Source organism: Canis lupus, chromosome 6 (genome assembly GCF_003254725.2).
Source record: "Canis lupus dingo isolate Sandy chromosome 6, ASM325472v2, whole genome shotgun sequence".
In the NCBI taxonomy this organism is placed as follows: Eukaryota; Metazoa; Chordata; class Mammalia; order Carnivora; family Canidae; genus Canis; species Canis lupus.
In genome coordinates, this window is record NC_064248.1 from 55,198,175 (window position 1) to 55,222,471 (window position 24,297).

The 24,297-nt window shown below is 47.1% G+C and overlaps 1 protein-coding gene across 3 annotated transcripts in view; it reads left to right on the forward strand.

Moving 5' to 3' along the window:
* The window catches only part of BCAR3 (BCAR3 adaptor protein, NSP family member), a 155,781-nt gene that overhangs the window by 18,762 nt on the left and 112,722 nt on the right, over positions 1-24,297 (forward strand). The window contains exon 1 of one of the 3 annotated variants that reach the window (XM_049111661.1): positions 1,639-1,788. The exons of 1 other annotated variant lie outside the window; for it this stretch is intronic. The gene's annotated coding sequence lies outside the window, so the exon portion shown is untranslated. Of the gene's footprint in view, positions 1-1,638; positions 1,789-23,025; positions 23,173-24,297 lie in introns of those variants that run through there. One more of the 3 variants, XM_025417593.3, reaches the window with a different exon arrangement.

Genomic DNA, 24,297 nt, shown 5'->3' on the forward strand with positions numbered 1-24,297 from the left:
AAAAATATGGAGATGAATAAGATCCTAACAACTTGCAAAGAAGCTGCGGTTGGATTTGGGAAGAGGGCATATGAAACTATTAGCGTTAACAAAACACCAGGCCAAACCAGATGAGGCACCTTGCAAGTGAGGTTAAAGTAGTTTGGGGGCTCACCCTAGTGCTTGCTCTCTGACACACTGAGGGTTCGATTTCATGTCCGCCTCGTCCATCAGATATGTCTGGAGGTTTATTGTTTTGTAAGATCCTGGAGCAGAGTGAGAAGTGGTTTGGTGACAGAGTAGAAAGCCTGCTCATTACCGAAGGTCATGGTTCAGGAGGTGGTTCTTGACTCAGTCTTTTCTCCATTTGAGTCCTACACAACTGAGCAGTAAAAGGAGATGCTTATCTCCTTCCTTTATTTTAGCAGCCTGAAGTTCCATTTCCTTCTTGAAACCTCTGACTCAATGGTGGGAGGAACGCTCGCCCTGCCCCATCCTGTCTATGCATGCAACTGGCGTGACGCCCCCTGGCTCATCACCTTGCAAAGCACTCTCAGTTCACTGCTTTTACACATGGGTCATTTGCTTTTTGTTGTTTTACATATGTAGGTCACCTGTGGCCTCGGTAAGATTTAAATCTGGCTGTGTTGGTATGAATTAGCTGTTGACTATTTCCAGAAGCAAAACAGCATGTCATAGCCACATATGCGTATAATATTATTTTTTCTTTTTGATGATAACATTTGACTAACCATTGAAGTATGTGGCAGTGGTCATCTCTCAGCATCAGATCTGAATGATTTAGGCTCAAGACTGTTAGAAATAATATCATCACCATCATCATCGTTGTTATTTCAAAGAATGATCATTTAATTTGGATTATGCATATCTACATTTAAATAATTGTTACTGTACTTCATTATTGAGTAATTTGTATTGTTTTCTTATGGTTTTTTATTACCAAAGTAACACACAGAACACAGAAATTTTGGAGGACTGGAAAAATTCTTTCAGTGTATATTAATACATTTTTCAATGTACATAGATTTATTTTTTATTTTGTTATACTGTAGTTTGCTTTGGAGCTTATTGTTTCACAGAGGAATAGATCATGAATGTATTTCCATATCGCTACTCTTCTATAATTGAGATTTTAGTGGCTGTGCAGTATTCCATTATATGAATTTTATATAACCAGGTGCCCACCATTGGACATTTATCAGACACTGTTAGAAGCACTTACTATGAACCAGCATAGCTCTAAACTCATTTAACCCTCATGATGACCCTATGAATTGTTACTATCATCCCCATTTTAGATGAGGAACCTGAGGCGCAGAGAGGTTAAATTAATTTGTCCAAGGTTGCACCACTTTGTAAGTGGTGGCACCAGATTGAAACACAATTTAGCCCCACATCTGTGCCTCTAATCACCATACTTTGCTTGCCTCTCTTTCTGTCTACTGAAAAGCAAAGACCTTTCTCCACCTAGAAGGAAAGTTTGATTTACAGAAGACTGCTTTATAAAAAAGGGAACCACTATCCTGTGAGTCACTATTATTGAGAATTAAGTTGTCAGCTGTTCAGACAACAGACAAAGAAGCATCTGAGTGGAATGGGCAGCGTTAGCTCTGTAGCCCGGAAGGCAAGCCCGGGAGAGGCCACAGACCCAGGTCCAACCAGCCTGAGACCCATGTAGCTCAACCTGCGGCAGAACCAGCCTTGTCTGAGCTCCGGTAACTTCCTCACACTGAACCCAGAAGGCCTTTGCTGTGCATTCACCCACAGGAGCAGCGACATCTGCTCGAGGTAGGAAATGGCCAGCTGGCTGCTCTCAGCCCTGGAGCTCAGGGCAGTGCTGAGCCAGCGGAAGTGACCGGGGCTGTGGAATGGTGTTGATCCAGCCCACCAAGTGGCTTCTGGGGCAGTGCCTGGAGCTTTAGGAGAGTCCTTTGACTAACCCCCAGAGGCTCCAGGGGGTCATTTCCTAGGTAATTCTGGGTCCTTATTCATCATATCCTTGAGTCTGTGCTTTGGATGTGGCCACTTCCTTTCTTGTCCTTTCTGTTCTGTAATGATAACATGATGTCATAGCTAGTGATGCTGATCGTTCTGTTTTACTTATTTAGTTCTCCTGGTAGCACTTTGGGGTAGCCCAACAGCCAACAATAATTATCCTCATTTTTAAGGATGGAGCCAGGAAGCCACACAGAAGTTAGATCACCTGACATAAGGGAGAGGGTGTCAGGGCAGGGAACCCTGACTTGAACCTGCCCCCCCAGAACAGGCCACCACTCTCTGGGCTTCAGAAGGTGGCTGTGGCTAGAAAGGGACACACTAGGTGTGCCAGTTCCCTTAGTCCCATCACCTCTGAGAGGAAAAGATCTGAGGAAACAATGGGAATTTGGTAAGGGCGAATGTAAAGGCTTGAGGCGGTTACTAGTTGCATTTTAAGGGAGCCTAGGTGGCTCCGTGGGTTGAGCATCCAACTCTTGGCTTCGTCTCAGGTCGTGATCTCAGGGTCATGAGACTGAGCCCCGAGTTAGCCTATGTGCTCAGCGAGGAGTCTGCTTGTCCCTCTCCCTACTGTCTGCCCCTCCCCATCTACCCATCTCTCCCAAATAAATAAAATCTTAAAAAAAAAAAAAAGGTTGCATTTTATATAGGCACCTTAGGCAATTGCTTATAGGAGCTTGGAGGTTTATATGAAATAACATCCATGCATCTTTCCCTGGGAGGTCTGTCAGTTTGCCTTTATTTCCTCTTTTACAGGAGAACCTGGAACACACAGACACCACATCCAAAGTCAGTGTCACAGGGTAAATAGGCCTGGGGAGCCATGATTATCACTGCAGTCCTAATACCTGCCCCTCTAAAGTTTTGTTTTTTTTTTAATTTTTTTTTAATTTTTATTTATTTATGATAGTCACAGAGAGAGAGAGAGAGAGGCAGAGACATATACCTGCCCCTCTAAATACTGAAAAGATCATTAAAAGATCAGGTGCTTAAATTCTATATAGTCTGTGAGCTTCTCCACACATACATCCCACACCCTGAGTTCCCACTGGAGTCAAGATTCTGCCCCCTTCTCCTAGCTGTGGAAACAACCCAGGCTGGAGCCAGAACCAACTTCCCAGCTCAGGAAGATCATTGGCTTAATCTGATGACAATTTAAAAGCTATATAGAAAAGGTGCTTTATCATGGAGTTAGGTAAGATTGGCAAAAACTGGCTTTCCTGTCCTCAGTGATTTGGGGGGGGGTGTCTATTGAGTTTTGGAGGTTTTTTTGTTTTTGTTTTTGTTTTTTTTTAGTTTTGGAGGTTTTTTAAGAAAAGAAAAGCTGTATTGTTTTGGCTGCCAAAGTCTTTGAAGATAAACCGTGAAAAATAAAAGTGCAACATCTGATTGCACTCTAGGGCTTTAGAATTTTTTTAATTTTACTTATTTATTCATGAGAGACACACAGAAAGAGAGAGGCAGAGACACAGGCAGAGGGAGAAGCGGGCTCCATGCAGGGAGCCCGACGTGGGACTCGATCCCATGACCCCCAGATCACACCCTGGGCTGGAGGCGGCGCTGAACCGCTGAGCCACCCAGGGATCCCCCCCACCTCCAGTCTTGATGAAGTGCTCTGGAGCTGCCCCGGCGCCTGCAGCCAAGGGACCGGGCACCTTGCTGTCCTCACTATACAGGGCCTGGACCGGAACCCAGGGCTCCCTGGACTTCCTGCAGGACCTGGTTGCCACGGTAGCCACTTCCATTGCTCAAAGCCAGGTGCCAGGTGTGGGAAGTAGGACAGATGCCAGGCAAAGCTGGCCACGAACCTCCCCTGCCCCTGGCTCTAGCTGATAAGTTGGGGTAAGAGAGGAGACAGCCAGGCTGCAGTTGCTTTTGAGACTTTTCTGGGCCATATACTTGGATTTCTTGTCAACCTTCTCCCTCCCTACGTGAATACCCACGCCCCCCAACCAATCACACCCCCCGCCACCTGAACACACATTTTCTCCCCATAACACTCAACAGGATTCGTGGGCTGTTTGAAGGAAATATAGTGGGCATGTGGCTTCAGGGGGGGGACTGTCACAGAGATGTGGATATGCACAGGGGGTAGGAGTGGTGGTGGGATGTCTACAAGGGCTCGTGTGTTGGCCCCAAGACCTTCCAATACAAGAATGTCTCTCCTAAAGTTTCAGGTGGGATGGGTCAATGCCTTTACAGGAGGGTTAGGTTTCTTCTGTGGAAATGCGGTGTGTCCAAACTACCCCATCCCGAACCACCAGTCTGTGTGGCCTGAGCTCTTTGCTACATTCACCCAGCCCCTTCTCAGGGCCAGATCCCACCCTGCCCCTGGGGCGGTCTTGGGTACCCTCAGAGGAGAAGGTGGCTATTGGGCACCAGGGACCCAGGTGACCCTGGTGACCCTGGCTCAGGGTCCCAGGCAGTGGCTCTTCTTCCTCAGATACTCATTGCCTAAATGGTGGGTGAGTCACTAGGAGAATGTTGGGCCCCAGGGCAATGCTCTGTATCCTTTGGGATTACACCAAAGGTAGAGGTAAATTCGTCTTGGGAAAGAGGCCCTGGGGGTGAGGCTAGAAAGTGTGCATGAGGGTTGGGAAGGAGGCACCAGGTCAAACAAGCCCCTGAGGTCCTGCCCAACCTGCTCTCTACCCGGAGACCAAGTCATTTTTGTCTCAGTGGCTTTATGTTATTCTGCTTTTGATAAATGTTCGTTAATGTTGTTAATGAAAATTATATGCCTTTGTGAAGAAATGTCCCATGCTAGGAATCTGTAGGGCTTTTCTCATTGCCCAGCTGACCTGACACCTGTGGGTTGTTTGCCAGGACGGGCCCTGAACTCGTGGCCATGCGGCTGCCCAGCTTTCAGGGCTCTCCCTCTCCCCCCAAAGGCACATTTTGGGTCAGATGTGGGGCCTCAGATCCTCTAAAGAAGGCTCAAAAAGGGGACCAGTGATAGTGGAGAACACGCCCCATGAGCTCATTTCAAGCCAAGTGAAGGATCTCACAATGACAGTCGTGTGTCTGATGGTGACTCAGGTCATGCATGTGCCAGGCCCTGTGCTCAGCGCTTTGCTAAAGTTACTGTTTCTAATTCTCAAGGGCCAGTCCAAGAGGTGGGTACTCCTGTTATCCCCATTTGACAGTGTGGAACCTGAGGACCAGAGAGTGTGGAGCAGTTTGCGGGAAGTCACCCAGCCTCAAGCCAGGTTTGACTCTGAAGTTCTGAGCTTTTAACCCCCACTGCATCTGCCTCCTGCTCGACAAATGTCCACTGCAGCCCCCCTCCCTGCTCCACGCTGGGGGCTGAGGGACCCCAGATGTCTGGGCAGCCCCCGCCTCCAACCCTGCTTCCTTTCCCTTTATATTAAAGCCTTAAGAGTCAAAATCCCCTCCACTGATGTAGTGTTTCTTCCTGTAGTGAATCTGCTGAAAGAAAGATGGCTCCTGGCTGTGTCCATGTGTTCTCCACAGGAGAATTCTGTAGGGGACAGATTATCAAAATATTTGCTGGCCTTGCTGGGTGTGCTTAGAATTGTTGCCAAGCACTGCTGGGTGTGTGACATGGGAGGTGCTACTGTTCCTCTTGCTTCTGTTTGTATCTGTCTGCTGAGGGGAAATGGGAAGAACCTAATGGAAGTCCTGTTTAGCTTTCTATGAGCCCAGCAGGGGTGCTCAAGTACAGTACAGATGTCAGACAAATAAATAGGTATTTAAGAATTCTCTAGTTGGGAGCATCAGGTGAGATCTGAAATCTGATCTGAGTGAAGTGCAATTAGCACACTCCTGGAGTCTCGAGTGTGCCAAACCCCCAGGGTGTGACATGAGCCCTGGGTCCCAGCCAGGAGATCCAACCTGGCTCTGCCCTTGGAGGTGACAGGAGGGGCAGTGAGGAGAGATGACCTTTGAGAGGCAGGGCTGCATCTAGGATCCAGGCTGTGTGAGTTTGATTGCAAGTCTCCTTCCTAAGAGCTGCGAGACTCTGGGCAACTTCTGTCACCTGTCTGGGTCTCAGTTTCCCCATTCATACTGCGTGCGTGTGTGCGTATGTGTGTGTGTGTGTGTGTGTGTTAAATGGGTCTCTGTGTAATATCCCTGGAAAGGTCCTTGGCTCTTATATAAAAAGCACTCAGTAAACATCACTATTTTTGTTAGCAGCCCCTTCCTGCTCACATTTTATCAACTAAACTGTGGGTCTTGGCAGTTATTCCCTAAGAGCTGATGCTTTGGTTGAGTGGTGGGTTGAGGAGCTGGCTGGATGGAAAGAAGGCTCTCCCTTGCTGGCTCATATTCCATCAGCTCATGAGTTCCTCTACCCATCTCTCCTGCCCCTCTCAAGGTGCAGCTTTCTTTCTTTTTTTTTTTTTTAAGATTTTATTTATTTATTCATGAGAGACACACACACACACAGAGAGGCAGAGACACAGGCAGAGGGAGAAGCAGGCTCCATGCAGGGAGACTCGATCCCAGGTCTCCAGGATTAGGCCCTGGGCTGAAGGCGGCGCTAAACCGCTGAGCCACCGGGGCTGCCCAAGGTGAGGCTTTAATACAGTCATTTCACCTGAATAAAAATCCTTGGGTGGGGTGGGGTGGGGTGGGGTGGGGGGGCTGGGGAAGCAAGGAACATAATTGTCCCCTGAGGATGCCCTGGAAGGATGAGCATGAATGGAGAAGGTTGTAGGGAGATTGGCTTCAGTTGCTGAAGCCAAACTCTGCAAGCTTTTTCTGTTCCTTTTCACTATTTTGAGTTTCGCTCTCCCCAAGGGAGATACTTTGCAGGTGACATCGGTTGGGTTAAAACCCCCCATGTGTCTGAGCCAGAAAGACCAGGAAATTCAAATCAGAGCCCTAGAGCTTACCAGCTGGCCAGGGGTGTTTCTTCATCTGTAAAATGGAAAGAATGATACTTGCCTCACGGGGTTGTTGCAGAGTTCAATACAATCGGGTACTTACAGCACAGAACAGGGGCTCAGAAAAGCTAGTTCCACCTCCCCCAGCCTCCCCTCTCCATCTGTGCCTGAGGGTCCTCCACCTGCCCGGCCATCTTCTGTCCCAAGAGGAAAAGGCAGGAGGCAATCCTCAGGTTCCTTTATGTTGTGTGCTGTTAGCTTTCTGAACAAGGCTATAATCTTTCTAGAAGTGCCCCTGGCAGGTTAGAACCTGTGAGCTGTCACCAGGAGTGGATGCTGTTAAGGTGAAGCTATAAATAGGACAGGAATAAAGGGGGAGAAACTCAACAGCCTCTTCTAACTTGGCATTCAGCCACAGGCTGGTGGCCTAGCTCTCCCACTGAGGTCTCACAGGCGGGCTTGGGGACACTGCCTCTCTTTACGGGGTGTCCTTTACCCCATTCAGGAATGAGTCATTAGGGTTTGGGTAACCGGAGCCACATATACTGGCCTCCCCTCCTCCGGCCATGGAGGCCTTGGATGGCCGGGGGTGGCCTAGGAGAGAATGGGATGGGGGTAAAGGAGGTAACGGGGTGGTGTAGGGCATAATCATGGCCCTGGGCAGCATATCAATAGGCTGAGACTCTGAACTTCCACCCAGTAGTGTCCCTGGGGCTCTCAAAGCCCTTGTCATCTTTTGCCAGATCCTGGGTTTCTCTTGCATTCATCTAAGCTTTTCTCACCGCTGCTGCCAATGTCTTCTCCCTCAAGGTCACAGCATTCCCAAATGGTGCCTTTTTGTAATTTAGAACAGGCCCTCTTCTTCCCAGCAAACGCACTTCTGCACCAGGACAAGCAGCTTGGGAAATAAATGGGTGCACAGGACTGGATTTCAGCCTCCATTTCCTCCTTCAGTGGGGAGACCTTTGCAGTGAACAACCTGCACAACTGCACCTGGCAGCCCTATTTTCCATTCTCTGCTTTAATGATCTGGATTGGCCATGCTGCTTCTGCTGCCTCCCCTGAATGTAATGCTCCTACCTCCACTTCCCTTCCCATAGCATGGCCAGCTTTTGATGGGTTACAAAAAGATAGCTTGACACTATCGGCATTTCCAGCCCTTCTTTGGAGGAGTTTGTGACCCATTAGTACTAGGGCTGGGTCAGAGGGCTCTACAAAATCCAGTTCAACAATATTCTTTTTTTTTTTTTTTTTAATTTGAATGAGAGAGAGAGTGCACGGTATGGGGAGGGAGCAGAGGGACATTGACTCTTAAGCAGGCTCCACACCCTGTGTGTGTGGAGCCCAACTGAGCAGGGACTCAATCTCATGACCGACCCTGAAATCATGACCAGAGCCAAAATTAAAAGTCAGAAATTTAACCGACTGAGCCACCCAGGCGCCCCCACAATACTCTTCCTGATATTATTCAGCAGTCTAGGCCCAGGTGGAGATTTACGCCATCTCCTATAGTAGTGTGAACACCTTGTCCATCCAAGGAGCTCCTACAGAGGCTGAGGGCAGTGTTTCCTTCACCGCTGGTAGTGTACCCTGGAGTTCTGGGGGCTCTAGCATCAGTCTCAGCTCCTGACCATCCCTCCCAGAGGTCTGGCAGGTTGGCTTGGAAATAGCTCTCCTGATAACCTGCTCTGACATCTCCAGCTTCTTGAGGGGGCAGGTATGTGGGTCAGCATCCTCTCTCCCACCTGGACTCCACAAGCACAGTATTCCCTCACCAGTGACTGGCCCTTAGGGCTCAGGGTGGTCTGAAAACAGGGCATTTTATGACTCCATCTCTCCCTCTCTTTAAACCCACAGTCTGTGCCAGTATATCCGGACCACCTGTTAGACACAAATGGTTCAAAGCCAAGTTTCTGGTAGCTTTGCCAATAGCCAGGAGAGGCCACTCCCTTTGAGGAAGAGATAGAGGTGGGCTGATCCCTGGGTGGTCCTCGTGCTGCACTCTGAAAGGCCGAAGAAGGGGAGAGTTGGCTTCAGACGTATTCATAGGTACGAAGAAGAACCAGCTCTTGGGCATTGCGGGAACAACTAGGGGTGGAGAGAGGCTGTAAACCTGAAAGTAATCCTCAAACTTTCTCCCTAGTTAATAGTTGAATTTGCCCATGTAATGTGGTAAATGCAGGCTGTTAGAGGAACATGTTTGAGGGCACTAACCCAGCTGTGTAGAGCCAGCAAAGAAGTTGTGAGGAATGTGATGCCCGGGCTGGGGGTGGAGGCGGGGTGGGCGGTGGTGGGATGAAGGAAGGGGAAAGCCGAGCAGTGACGTGAGGTGTGGGCTCAGTGAGCGGTTGAGGGGAGCCATCCTAAGCAGTTTGGACCTTAACTTGTGGATGGCAAGAAGTTCTTGAGGGGCTTTAAGCAGTGGAGAGATGGGCTTGGGCTCCCAATCTAGAAATAGCGCTCAGGTGACCGGGTGCAAGACCAATGGCAGAAGGACAGGATCGAAGGGTGGGAGACCAGCCAGGACGTTAAGGAGAGTCCAGGTGACAGAGGAGGAGGAGGAGCTCTACTGGAGAGGAGGGCATGGATTTGAGGGCTATTGAGGAGTTGGTGAGTAGTTGGCTGTGTAGGGGTGGTGATGAAGAGAGACTGGGGCGCAGGATGGCTCCCAGGGTTCCAGCTCAGGCAGCCAGACTGACATACAGAAGTACAAGAGAAGGAAGACTGGCTTTGGGGTGAGTTAGGTTTGGGATGTGCTAATTTTGAGCTGTCTGTGCCACCATCAACATTTAACAGACTGCTTGGATGTGGAACTGAAGTTCAAGAGGCAGGTTGCAGTATAACTATGGAGAACCATGTCTGGAGGTCAGTGTGCTTGGACACTGGAGTACCAGAGGTATGGTCATGGGACAGGAGTAGGGGGCTTTGAGGACTAGCCAGCTCCAGGCTGGGTTCAAAGGAGTGTCTGATAACAAGGGGAGTACAGTCCAGGGTTTCCCAAATGTCTGTTACCATAAGGACACACAGAATCTCCCGGGCTCTGTCTGGATCTCTCCAATCCAGACCTCTAGGAGACGAGCCTGGGAATCTGCATGTCCAAGTTGCCCAGGAGATTCTTAGGATTGGTCAAGCTGGAGAACATTGGTGTCAGGGCGGAGAAGGGGTATTTAGAGAAGAATGGGTAGAGGAAAGGTTTGCAAGACACCCTGCAGAGGAAGCAGTGAGAGATGGGCCAGGTAAAAGGGCCATGAAAAGGGATGGAGAAGATCCGAGCCCCCAGCACTTATTCTCGATGGTGAGCGAGGATTCCCCTCTCTTTCTTATATGACAGAATTGGACCAGATTCAACTTCTGGCCCTGGTAGGGAAGACTGAAGAGCGTGCCCTGGAACACTAGAAGCTGAATCATTTGTGGATGTGGGTTGGGATCATCTCTCCTCTGAATTGTCTCATCTGTAAATAGGAGGGTGGTTGAACATTGGATCAACTCCTCTGCCTCTTTACCTCTTCCTTGTCTGGCTCTTGTCCTGGCGTGTCCCAAGAGCAAATGGCCACAACTTGTCATTGGGTTTCAAAACACAGAAAGGCTCTATTAAGTTACCTCATCTCTGTTTCCAAATAGAGTCCCAGTAAAAAAAAAAAAAAAAAAAAAAAAAAAAAAAAAGCTAAAAGCCATTCTAAGAAGGAGTTTATACCATCTTCAAAATAACATGGCTTAGATAACCCTCCCAGGACTGGAACGGTTCCTCTTCTCAGCCCTTGTTGATTCAAGCAGGGCACCTCTGGATCCTGGAGCTGGCACCACATAGATACATAAAGTGGGGTCAGCAGCCACCAGTAAGATAACCACCTCCACCCAGCTTGGTATACATCCCTCACCTGAAATTCCACGAGGAGGCGGGTGAGGTTGAAGCAGCCAGGTGTGGAGGGAGAGACCTGGGCTTTAGAATCTCTATTAGATCTATAGTCTAGTCCTCTGATACTTTGTAAACATGTGACCTTGGCAACTTTCCTGATCCTCAATGTTCTCTTCTGCAAAATGGGCATAATATCTACCTCTAGGTGCTACAGTGAGGATTAAACAGGCAAAGCACAGAGTGCTAATAGTAGGTGCTTGAGCAATGAGCCGGGCCTGTCGCTACAGACACTATTGGCTACATTCTTCAGTGAGAGCCCAGAGCAAGAGACCTGAGGTGGGGGGAGAGGGCAGGGGATAAGGGTCCCTAGAGCTACTGTTGACAGTTTGTCCCCAATAGTTAGTCAAATCATTGCAGTCCATGTTCACAGAGGTGTCTTACCTGTCCTTCATTTAGCTTTGCTACCAGAGGCGGTAACAGTATAGTAGTATTTCTGTATAAAGTGCCTCAAGGTCAGGGACTACCTGACCTGCTGTCCCCAGCACCTTGTACTTTGGGGAACACTCTCTAGGTGTTCATTAACAGTATACTCTGAATTAAGAAATAGAAGCCACAAGCCTAATCATCTGGGATATAGTGTCTAAGAAAGGTCGATGTGACTCACTTCAGAATATGCAAGGATTATTCACTAATTTCCTTCCATGTGGCACATTTGTCACCACCTGATCACGCTGTGAGGAAGAGCTCTTCTTATGCCTTCCAAGTTCATGAGCCCCAGGACAGAGACAGACGAGGTCACATGGGGAGCACACAGAGGTTTGAACTTCCTGGAAACTCTGACAACCAAGAAGTTTGCCTCCCACTCTCATTCAGACAGGTCCTTCAGGCGGGAGGGGGTTAGGGCAGCAGCTCAGCCCCTCTAAATCTACAATAGGAAAAAGAGATTTCCCTCAGGCTGCCTGGGGATGACGAGGATGATGACTGGCACATTCCCCTACAGGAAGGCTGCTGAGCCAGGGCAGGGCCTTATGCACAATCACCTGGGAAGCTAGTAAAATGTGGGTGTTGAGTCAGCTGGTTTGGGGTGGAACAGAAATTTGACACTGAGCAGAGATTCAGCATTTCTGACAAGTCCCCCCCAGGGATGGTGAGGCTACTGTTCCCAGGCTCCTGGTGGGGTAGGAAGAGCTCTGAGGATGGAAGGGGTGTTGGGGGCTGGCCCTGGGACTTCACAGTTTACACCTGTGACCAGTCTATGTGGTTTCCTGCCATGGGGGGAAATTCAAGTGCATGTGGAGGCCCAGACTGTGATCCCCTGACCTATTGGAAACTCCCACCACCCCCCACCTTGTGTCTGAAAGTCTGTTCAAAAGTCCAGTTCACAAATATCTACCAAATGCCCACCAAGTGCCAGGAACTGAGTTAACCCAGCTGACTTGCTTGCTTTCATGCCATTTTCAAGCAACTCAACCCAAGCTCTTTTGCTCACTCTGAGAAGCAGGAGCTCACACTGGGAAGTGATATAGGTAGTGGAGTCAGGAAGTCCAGTTGAGAGGCCTCCACATCTTAGCTATGTGAATTTGGCTGGTTACTCGGCCTCTGTTTTCTCATCTATGAAAAGGCTTGATCTTCACTTGTCTGGGTTGCCGAAGGGATTAACCAAGATGATGTGTGTAAAGCTTAGTCTAGTGCTGGTGAAAACATAGATACGGATTTTAATTCAAGCTGTGTTTCCTCCCTTGGAACCTTTGGCTCTGCCCCTCACTGCAGATACCTATACTAATTCTAGGGGCACTTGACAGTGTCCTTACCTTTTGGTAATCTTGGTACTCTCAAGAGGGCCATTCAAGAGTTCCAAATAGTCATCACCCAAGAGGAATGCCCCATACCAACTCGTGGATGGAGGGGTTCATGTGAGGAAGGAAACAGAGAGGAAAGGACCAAGCTGATGACCTCCCCCAACCCTCCACCTTGCTATCCCAGCTGCCCTTTCACTGGGGTATTGAGGTGTGTGGCAAGCATTTCATGGTAGATGATGTAGTACTGCAGATATGGCTTACAGTAAATAATGTATTTAAAAAAAATCAGGGGCAGACACAAGATTGCTCTATCACAACATCACTTTCATGCCCTTGCATTCCAAAGGGCTTTTTAGGGATCTCTGGGTGGCTCAGCGGTTTAGCACCTGCCTTCGGCCCAAGGTGTAATCCCGGTGTTCCGGGATCGAGTCTCACATCAGGCTCCCTGCATGGAGCCTGCTTCTCCCTCTGCCTGTGTCTCTGCCTCTCTTTCTCTCTGTGTCTCTCATGAATAAATAAAATCTTTAAAAAAACAAACAAACAAAAAAAACCAAAAGAAAAAAAAAACAAAGGGCTTTTTAAATTTAAATTTTAACTGTTCATCATGGCATTTTTCTTTTTTAAGATTTTATTTTATTTATTTGAGAGAGAGAGAGAGACAGAGCGGGGGGAGAAGCAGAGGGCGAGGAAGAGAGTCAGACTCTGCTAAACATGATGCCTGCATGGGACTCGATCTCAGGATGTTGAGATCATGACCTGAGTCGACATCAAAAGTGGACACCCCCAACGGGGCATTTTTCAAGCATACACAAAAGTAAAGAAAATAGTGTAACAAATCCCAGCTTTAATAGTCCACGTTTTGGCCAACAAATGGTGTCTTGCGTGAAAAAGAAAGTTGTGCGATCATGCCCCGGGATTGCACACCCCTGGCACTCACCTAGGAGTGAGTTATACAATATTCATGTCTTGTTGGAAAAAAGGCTGAGAGCCCCCCCCCCCCAGGAAATGGTAATAACCCCCCACCTGGCAGGGATGGAGCCCAAAAAACTGGTGGTGTGGTTGGAGCCTCACAAACAGAACCGCCTTCTTGGCTCCCTCCTGACCCTGCACATTCTGGAGTGGAAAATGAGGAAATATGGGGTGGAGCCAAGAGGTTGCTAAGCTGGGAGCAACGGGCAAGGCTCTACTCTGTAGGCTCCTCCACCGCCTGCCAGCAGCTACCTGCCTGCTGAGGTCACCGGTGTCCTCCAGGATCGTGTGTGTCCTGTTTTGTGGAAAGATGATTGCTGTAAAGATAAGTACCATAAGCAGCTAAGAGAAAGGGATGGTGTAATCTAACCCTGGCTGTGTGGACCCCAGAGGGAGGGGTCGGTCCCCCTTGTCAGGGAATCCACAGCTCTGATGTGTGGAGGAGACCATTGTTCCCACTGATAGATCACTTCCCCCAGAGGCAAGATCATACTGTCATTGTTGCTGCAGTGGTGTCCCTCTGAGAGGCTGTGGTCATCGTTTCTCAGCCACGACACCCAGACACTGACTCAAGCAACGAAGGGGTGAGGAAAAAGGAGTGAATGTGGAATGAGCAAATCTACATTTCAGTCCTAGCTCTGTTGTTTAATGGGTTTGGTTCCCTTGTTCTGTGATTTAATTTGCCCTTGGGCAAACCCCTAAACCTCACTACCCTCTTTCAAACAAATGAGGAGGATGATATTTTACCCCAGGATGATTTAAAAACCCATGTGAGTATTATTAATTTTATTTTCTTAACCGCCCTGGCTTCAGGCAAAACCGTGCAAAAGGTGGAGGGTTAATTTAGCACTTCCCACGTCTGCATCTGAACCAATTCCCCCTTATTCTCAAGTCCCCCTTCTCTGCTTATCCCTGAAGCACCAGATGCTTCCAGACAGCCAGCCAATCAAGAAAACAGCCAATTAAGTTAATATTCACTAAAGGACTGGTAATTTAATCTCAGTACAGGACATAATCTATATTTAACAAGTGCTCACTAAGTGCTGGGTTTCGTGCGGTTCTCGCAGTCTCATGAGCTATGAGACTATCATCCCCATTTTACAGATGGGGAAACTGACATAGAAGTAAGACATTTGCTATGAATCATGTAGCTGATCAGCAAAAATTGAGATTCAATTGCAGATATGTCTGACTCTAAAAGCAGTGCAATTTGTTTGTTTAATTTTTTTTTCTATGATACTATAATCTTGTGATTCAGAGCACAAGCCTGAGCCAGATGGCCCGGGTTCAAAGCTCAGTGCCTTTTCATATTGCTGTGTGATCTGGAGATCATGTCCTTATCCACACAAAGGGATAATAATAGTGCCGCCTCATAAGATTATTGCTGAAATTAAATGAGTTAATACACATAAAGCTCTTAGAATGGTACCTGGCGCATAGTAAGTGGTGTGTAAATTATCATTAATGATGGAAGCAGTCAGTGCTCAAGGAAAAAATTTGAACAGTTTAGAATAACGTAAAGGAAAAAGCAAAGTCGCCCCCTGCTCACCTGTCAATTTCACCTCTCAGTTTTATGTGAGAAAATTCTTTCAGTGGCGCCTGAGTGGCACAATCAGTTAAGTGTCCGGCTCTTCAATTCAGCTCAGGTTGTGATCTCAGGGTCCTGAGATCGAGCCTTGCCTCTGGCTCCATGCTCAGTGCAGAGTCTGCTTAAGACTTTCTCTCCCTTTCCCTCTGCCCCTCCCTGCTCAATAAATAAATCTTAAAAAAGAAAAATTCTTTTACACATTTTGTACATGTAGACACATAATCCCACACAAATATATAAGCTTGTTATTCCTACATTTATGGAGCAATTTGTTTTTTTCAGTTAGTGATATTTCAGATACCTTTCTGTATCAGTTCCTATAGAATTACATCATTCTTATCAGTTGCACAGTGTGTGCCATAGACGAGATGCGCTGTAATTTAGTCATCTTTCTGCAGATAAGCACTTGTTAAACTGTGAACAGTGCTGCCATGAATATCTTAGTGTGTACAGGTGAGTATTCTGCAGGACAGGTTCCTAGAGGTAGAGTTGTGGGGGCAAAGGACACATTGGAAGCCAATGTTCTATTACGTCATCCATTAAGGATTAACATTGTTTTACCCAACAGAAGACTGTAGAGAGAAGTTGGTCCCTAACACAAAGAAATGAGCAGCTAATCATGGAATTTGAAGTGATAACATTGTTAGGAAGATTTTTTTTTTTTTTTTCAAGATGGTGAGTGAGTCCTAACCAACATCCCACAAACCATTCTATTAGGCTGAAATCCATTTATCTGGGAAGCCAGATAAGAAGCCAGTTATCAAAGATTGAATTAGTCCATCTAAACAAGTCAGGTTTTTCTTTCAGTCTGACTCCTCCCGTTTAGGGGAACTGGCAGGCTTCATGTTCCCTTCATTCCTTCAACTTTCTAGGTTCCTTCTGCTGCACTAGACAATGCTGGCAGGGCTCCACCCCCCCACCCCCACCCCCATGCTGGGGCAACTTGCAGCATCTAAACTGAGCCCCTTCCCAGCATAATTCAAGATGGCAGCCAAATGGCCATTGTACTGGGTTTTACATGCATGTGTTTCCTCTTTCTTCATTTCCATATGAAGCATTTCTTTTCCCAAACTCCTCCTTCTCCTTTATTTCACCAGCATCAATAGTCCTTTCAACTCTCCCTTCTCTGTTCCATAGCACAGGGGGCCTCTGCTGAGCCAGTGCTTCTCTTACTCTGTGTCTGTGCTTTGCTATCTGATGACATACTCCGCTTCCTGTCTCCCCGGGCTAGTGATGCTTTCCATAATGTAGGGCCTAATGAATTCTAGTGACATTTTAAAAAAGATTTTATTTATTTGTTTGAGAGAGAGCATGAGATAGCATGAGCAGGGAGGAGGGGCCAAGAGAGAGGAACAAGTAGACTCCTCACTGAGCAGGGAGCCGGATGCAGGGTTTGATCCCAAGACCCCAGGATCATGACCTGAGCCAAAGGCAGATGCTTGAGCAACTCAGCCATCCAAGTGCCCTTCTAAGTGACATTTTTAATAATAAAAATAATACGTGTTTACTGGAAAAGAACAACTTGAAAAGGAGAGCTTTGTAAATGAGGACATTCAAATCATCTGGAATTTCATAATTATCCAGAGATATTCTGGTATATTCTCTTTTGATTGTTAAATACATTGAGAAGCTTATTCGTGCAAAGCTGGTCATCAAATAAAGAAAGTATCTGGGAACAAATGTCCAAAGTCTGGTGATGAGGCAAGTCCTGAAACAGGTAGTTCAAATGTAGACCATCAGGTTGAGGTATCCCTTGTATAGAAAATGAGCCTCTGTTGTCAATAACTGCATCTCTTTTTCACTCACTCACTCATTCAGTAAGTATTTGAGAGTCTTTCCAGGCATAATCCTCCTCCAGTACTTCTCTAGCCAATATAACTGAGTTGGCAGCCATCACACCTTTTGGAAGCTGGGTTGACTTCCCTGCTCAGTAGACTGGGGATTTCCGTGACACCAAGTCCATGGCTAACTCTTCACGAAGCAGGAACCTTGACCGTATGGTTTCTGAAAATACCGCAATGCTTGTTGCTCTGGTGCATGTCAGAGATGCCACCTCTTTGTGTCAGTGGCTTATTATATAGAACTTCAGGGGATTTTGTCTCTCTGTCTGCAGTTGTTCAAGTTCAGATTTTCTCTTTGGCCTTCAGTTATAGCTTAAACATCTGTTGTTCCTTATTGTTACCACTTAGGGCTGGGCAAAGCTGAAATTTTAGGAGTTCTTTTTCTTAAAGTACATTTTGTCCAATGCCTGCCCCAGCTGCCTTGTAACTAGTGATGTCCTGGAGTGGAGAGAGTTCAACAAACTACTTTGTGGCAGGAAGGGATCAACTTTAGGTTGAGTGCTCCCCGACAAAGCCTCTTGCACTGTCCAGAAGACATCACTTCCATATCACTGGTAGTGTTGTCCCTTCATGTGGCCCTTTGGCCCTGGGTTTTATTGTTTAAACATTAATGTGGAAGCTGGGTGTACCCTTGAAGAAATTTGAATCCTAAATTATTTATGGCACAGCCCATGTCCATGGCATTACATTTATTTTGCTTATAAGGAAACTTTACCATTAGTTCAAAGATGAAAGGACAAAGGGTCTAGGGGTCTGGAGTTCATTCATTCATTCAATAAATATGTACTGATTACCGGTGATGCTCCATGTCCCAAACTGGGGACAAAACAAAAGTAAAGCCAGACATGGATCTTAGAGTCTAGAAAGCAGCAGACATTAAACAGAAATAACAAAAATAAATCATTAAAAAATAAATATGTAACTATGAACTGTGACCAATGCCAAGAAGGAGAGGAGGCTACAAGGCACATATTGATGGAAGACCTGTTCTGCATTTAGAACATCTTAACTGCGGTTGGTGATTTAATGTCAGGGTGCCTCAGTCTTCCTATCAGTAAAATAGGTATACTACTACCCTCTTTGACTCACAGACTTTAAGGGAAGAGTGATCATGTACATGAAACGTTTTGAAAAACGCTCAGTGAACCTGAAAGTGGTCATGTTGCTCTCTAGCCTCTTCTACATCTGTCATCAAGTCAGGCATTACTCAGGCTCCTGGATTGCAGACCTTTGATCATTTTCCTTCACCTGCTAGGCACCTGGGGTCAGATAGACCTGGAGTTAGCCTTGGTTCTGCTACCTACATCCAGTGTGAATTTGGGTAAGTTACTTAGCTACTAAAATACACTTTTCATATTGGTGAAATGAGGCAATAATAGTACCAGCTTGTGGCTTAAGGCTTGTAAAGCACTTAGCATAGTACTTGGCTTGTTACTCCTAACCCAATTGTAGCTACTGTTATTGTCATTGTCATCATTGGTAATTATTAATTCTTGACAATTATTTCTTGGTAGTAGCTTTGGTTTTTTTGGTCCTTCCATTCCCCCTGTCACCAGCCTGGTCAAGGGCCTTGTCATGTGACAATTGCCATAGTCTTCTCATCAATATCCTGCTGTCACTCCTCTGGTTCATTCTGCATGGTTTCCAGAATGAGCTTCCTAAGATAACAGTGATTTGTATATATCACTTCTTTTCTTTAATATTGTCATTGAAAAAAAATTTACAGCTCATACTACAAAGAATTCAGCTTCCTAACATGGAATGAGATCCTAGAACATTGATCATAAAAAGATCTACAGATGGACAGAAAAGTGGAAGCACAAATTCTAAAAGGGAAAAATAAATGGCCACTAAACATGAAAAGATGAGCAGCCTCACTTATTGTAAAAGAAATGCAAATTAAAATTGCACTAAAATTCACATTTTACTTGTCAGGTTGACAAAAATTCAAAAGTTTAATAATAAGGCCTTCTGCCCAGCAAATGAGGAAAATAGACATTTTCTTATATTGCTGGGAGGTATAAATTGGTACAGTCCCAATGGAAGGCAATTTGGCATTGCAAAATTGCAAAAGCATATACCCTTTGATTAAGCAATTTTACCTCTGGAAATTTTACTTTTTTTTTTTTTTTTAAAGATTTCATTTGTTTATTCATGAGAGACACACACACAGAGAAAGAGAGAAAGAGAGAGAGAGAGGCAGAGACATAAACAGAGGAGAAGCAGGCTCCACACAGGGAGCCCCGATGCGGGACTCGATTCCGGGACCCCAGGATCATGCCCTGGGCCAAAGGCAGTCACCAAACCGCTGAGCCACCCAGGCACCCCGGAAATTTATCTTATAGATATATTTGCCCATATCAATGGTGTATATAAAAAAAAATGGTGTATATGCAACATTATTCATTGCAGTATTTTTTGTAATAGGAAAGGATTGGAAACAAATGTCATGAACAGGGCATGGATTGAGCAAATTATGGCACATCTCTTCAAAAGAATACCATTATGGGAAAATCTCCAAGATATACTGTTAAGTGAAAAAAAAAAAAAAAGCAAAGTGTGGGTATAGTATGTTACTTTCTGTGCAAGGGTTGAGGATAACATACACACACTTAGAGAAACTCTGCTAGGCATATGTGATATTAATAGCAGTTTTTCCTATGAGGGGAGGGGGACTGGGCAGATGAGAGAGCGGAGAGGAGGAATTTTCACTCTATATCATTATATGTATTTCTCAATATTACCTAATCAGAAAATTAAGATTGATCCTTGAACAATGCAATTCTGACCCCAGTGCTGTTGAAAATGTGCATATAATTTTTGACTCTCCAAATACTTAGCTACTAATAACCTATGGTTGACTGGAAGCCTTACTTTACAAAGACAGTCAGTTAACACATATTTTGTATGTTACATGTATTATATACTGTATTGTTACAATAAAGTAAGCCAGAGAAAGCCGGCGGGCTGGCGGACAAAAAAAAAAAAAAAGTAAGCCAGAGAAAAGAAAATAGTATTGAGAAAATCTGGAGAAAGAGAAAATATAGTACACTCCTACGTATATATATTTATATATCCTCATATAAAGTGGACCTGTGCAGTTCAAACCCATGTTGCTCAAGGGTCAACTGTATATTAAGAATAGTATAATCCATCCATTAATGAATTGAGCACCTGCAATGGCTAGGCACTGAAGATACGAGTATTAAGGTAGTTGTGTGATGGAAAGACCACTAAACTTGAAGTTAAAACACCTGATTCAAATTCTGACTCTGAGGCTCACTAGCTATGGATCTTGGCACACATTAGGCATGCACAAATATTTGTTGAATGAATTTATGGTAGAAATTACTTAAACTTTCTGAATCTGTTTTCTCCCATATAAATGGGGCTAAAGATGGGCAGCCCAGGTGGCTCAGTGGTTTAGTGCCGCCTTCATTCAACCCAGGGCATGATCCTAGAGACCCAGGATCGAGTCCCACGTCAGGCCCCCTGCATGGAGCCTGCTTCTCCCTCTGCCTGTGTCTCTGCCTCTCTCTCTTTCTCTCTGTATGTCTCTCATGAATAAATAAATTAAATCTTAAAAAAAAAAAAGATGCTTCCTATCTCACAGGGGTGTTGTGAAGACATAGAATGTGTCATGAATTAGAGTATAGTTAATGATAACTGCTATAAGCCAGGCACTTTCATATTTATTATTTTATTATTTCCTCGACTCCTCACATGCGTTCATTCACTCACTCATGAGGAAATGGAGGACTGAAAGGAACAGTGACTTGCCCAAGGCCTCTCTGTATGTCACAAGGCAGGGAAGATCAAAACCAACCCGCAAAAACACCTATGAGGAAAATGTAGAAACTCATTCTTAAGGATGCTGCACTTAGAATCTTACAGACTTGCCAATAGTTCTTTCTTAAAGGGCTGGAAATGACATAAAATATACCCAACATAAGTGTCTGAGTAGCTCAGTCGGTCAGGCTTCTTATTCTTGATTTAGGCCCGGGCCATGATCTCAGGGTCATGAGATTCAGCCCGTGCTCATGCTGAGCATGGAGCCTGCTCAAGATTCTCTCTCCTCCCTCTGTCCCTCCCCCCCCCCCAAAAACAATATCCAACATGGCTCAATTTTTAGAACTTTTTAAAAATTTATTTATTTATTTATTCATGAGGGAGAGAGAGATGCAGAGACATAGGCAGAGGGAGAAGCAGGCTCCCTGCAGGGAGCTCGATGCCCAAGACCCCGGGATCAAGACCTGAGCCAAAGGCAGACACTCAATCACTATGCCACCCAGGTGCCCCTAAAACATTTTTATTGGAGTAGAACATACAAGGAGAGCCGTGAACAAACCAATTAGTTTTTATAAAATGAAGGACAGTTAATTTTTATAAAATAGATACATCTATATAATAACCAGCACCTGGATGAAGAAATAGACTACTAGCATCTGGAGCCCCCTCTGGGCTCCCTTTCCCTCACTACCCAATCCTCAAGATAACACTATCTTTACCTTTAAAATCATAGATATGTTTAGACTGTTTTTGGAATTCACGAAAATGAAAGTATATAGTATGTATCCATTTCTGTTCAGGTTCTTTCACTCAACATCATATTTGTGACAGTCCTGCATCTTGTTGAATATAGAAGTTGTTATTATTGTATAGTATTATCCGGAGTTTATATCTCTCCCACTGTTGGACACTTAGGTGGTTTCTTGGGGGCTGTTATAGAGAGAGATGCTATAAAGATTGTTGAACACGTCTTTGGTGAATATGTGCGTACATCTCTGTGGAGTAGACAAGATACCCAAGGATGGAATTGGCCGGGTCACAGGCTACATGTTAATTTAGCTTTGGTAGACAATGTCCAACCGATCTGTAAAGTGTAGTTGGAAGTTCTCTAATTTTGGCCATTCTGGTGGGTGTGAAGTGAAACATTCACTTCAGTTTTCATTTCTGGGATGATTAGTAATTGAGAAACTTTTCATATGTTTATTGTTTGGTCTTAAGAAATGCCTGGTTAATCCCCTTCTGAGAAATGTTGTTCAAATAAATATTCTACTTATTTTCAGTCAGACATTCTGCCCTTTTCTTATTGGTCTGTAAGCATTCTTTATAGAGTCTGTATGCAAGTTCCTTATTGGACACATGTGTTGCAATGATCTTTTCTTCCTTTGGGGCCTGACTTTTCACTAATGGTGTCTTCCGAGGACCAGGAGTTCTTACTTTTAATGTTGTCCAATGAGCAGTTTTTCCCTTTAATAGTTAGCACCTGATGCGTTTAAGGAGTCTTTGCCTACCTCAAGGGCATGAAGATGTATTTTTTTTAATTTTTACTTTGGATAGTTTTATTGTTTTTATCTTTCACATTTAGATTTAAAATCCATCTGGAATTTGTTCTGTTGACATGGTTTGAGGTAGGGGTCAAGATTCTTCCTTTTTCTGCATGTGGGTTTGTGGGTTTGAGGGTTTGATCCAGCATCATTTACCGAAAAGACATACAGTCTTTTCTCTATGCATCACGGTGGCATCTTTGACACGAACTGTGACCGTTTAATGTAGTTCAGCTTCTGGCCTCTCCATTCTTTTGGTCAGTTTGTCTATCCTCGTTGCCAATTACTATGTCTGTAGCTTTATAACAGGCCTTGCTAGCTGAGCCTGTAGGACCTCTCCAGTTGGCTCCCCTCTCCCACCCCCTAAGCCACCTAGTAGTGAAATGCCCATTCCAGTCGCTACTTGGCTTTCAACTTGTCCAGGTGGGTGTGATGGCTTGGCCTGCTCCACGGCTCGGGAATCTGTGGTTACCTGGAGCTTTGTCTCCCTCCCCGAAGCCCTTTAAACTGCGGCCCAGCTAGGTGGTCCGCCGACAGTGAGGCGGATTAAGCCTCGCGGGGAAGGGGGGAGCGGCGGGGCAGGGCTGCCCCGAGAGGGGCGCGGCGGGGGGCAGCGGCCACCCCGCACTTCCAGGCCGGCGTCCCGGGCAGCGGCGAGGAGCCCCGGGCTCCGAATCCCGGGCGGAGGGGGCCGGGCGAGGTCGCGGCATGTAAATGTGGGGGGGGGGGGGGTCGGCGAGGCGGCGCGAACCGGCAGCCGGGGTGGGGCCGCGACGCCGCGAGTCGCCAGCTGGGGGCCGGAGCGCAGAGCCGCGCCTGCAGCCGCGCGGGCGGGACCTGCCGGAGCCGCGGAGCCGCGGAGCCGCGCCCCGACCATGAGCGGCCGCGGCCCGGGGAGCAGCGCCTGCAGCCGGGAGCCCGGGCGCGCCGCGCCGCGCGGGGAGGTGAGTGCCCGCCCCCGCCCCCGCCCCGCATCCCGCGCCCCCGCATCCCGCGCGGGGCGCCCCGGCCTTGCCCTCCTCCGGCAAGACCCGCTCGGGGGGAGGTTTGCTGGAGAAAGTTAGGACTCTCTGCCCCTGCCCCCGGCAGAGCTGGCGTTGGGGGCGCGAGTGGCGCAAGTGGGGACCCGCCGGGACTCCCCGGAGGCGGCGTTCGGCGAGCATCTCTGCTCGTGGCCCTCGAGCCGCACCTTCCCGGGCGCTGGTGTCCCCCGCGCGCCCCGGCTGCATCCCGGCCCCATCCCGGCCGGGGCCGGGCCCTCTGCGGGGGGCCGGGGGTGCGGGCCCTGGGGGCTCCGCTGGAAGCCCTGGGCTGGGAGGAGGCGAGCCTCTCCACTAATCTCCTGGAAAGTTTGCAAAGAAAGAGAAGGAGCTTGCCCAGTAACTGTTGACAACATCCCCCTCCCTCGCTCTCCCTTTGTTGAGAAAGAATGAATAGTTTGGTTGTGTTGCTCCCTCGGCGTCGGGGAGGGGAAGGGAGGGACGGTGGACGCGCCGGGAAGAGGCTCCATCTCAGCCCTCCCCCCACCCCCATCCCCATCCCCCCTACCTCCACTCCCATCCCCCCTACCCCCCTCCGGGGCAGCGGGTGCCGCCACTTTAAAAGTTTGATCAGGTGCAGACACTTGTCTGGGCGGTGGAGTGGGCTCCGAGGCAACTGGCAAGGCCAAGTGTTCCGGGGGCAGCACGGTGGGTCGTGGCTGGGGTGGAAAAATCCTGATTTGGGTGTTAACTTGCTCGAAGAAAAGTGCAAAGGGGCAAGAGCGTTTGCCTAACCTCGCGTGTGCTTTCGCCTCAAGCCATTAGCTGGGATAGAAAGTGGAGCCAAGCGTTTGAGATTCTTTTAAACCTTGACTCTTATCTCCCAAGGCTACGCAGATCTGTCCAAGGAAAATATATTGGCGGAGGGAAGGTCAGTCGGGGCGGATAATCTCCCGCATGCTGCCAAGGACGGAGGCGGGAGGAAGGGGAGGCCTGGTTGCTGGCAGAGGGGGCTCGGTAGAGCCTCCGGACAGGCACTGCCCGGTCAGGAGTGCAGAAGCCACAGGCCGAGAGGTTGCACGGCAGTGT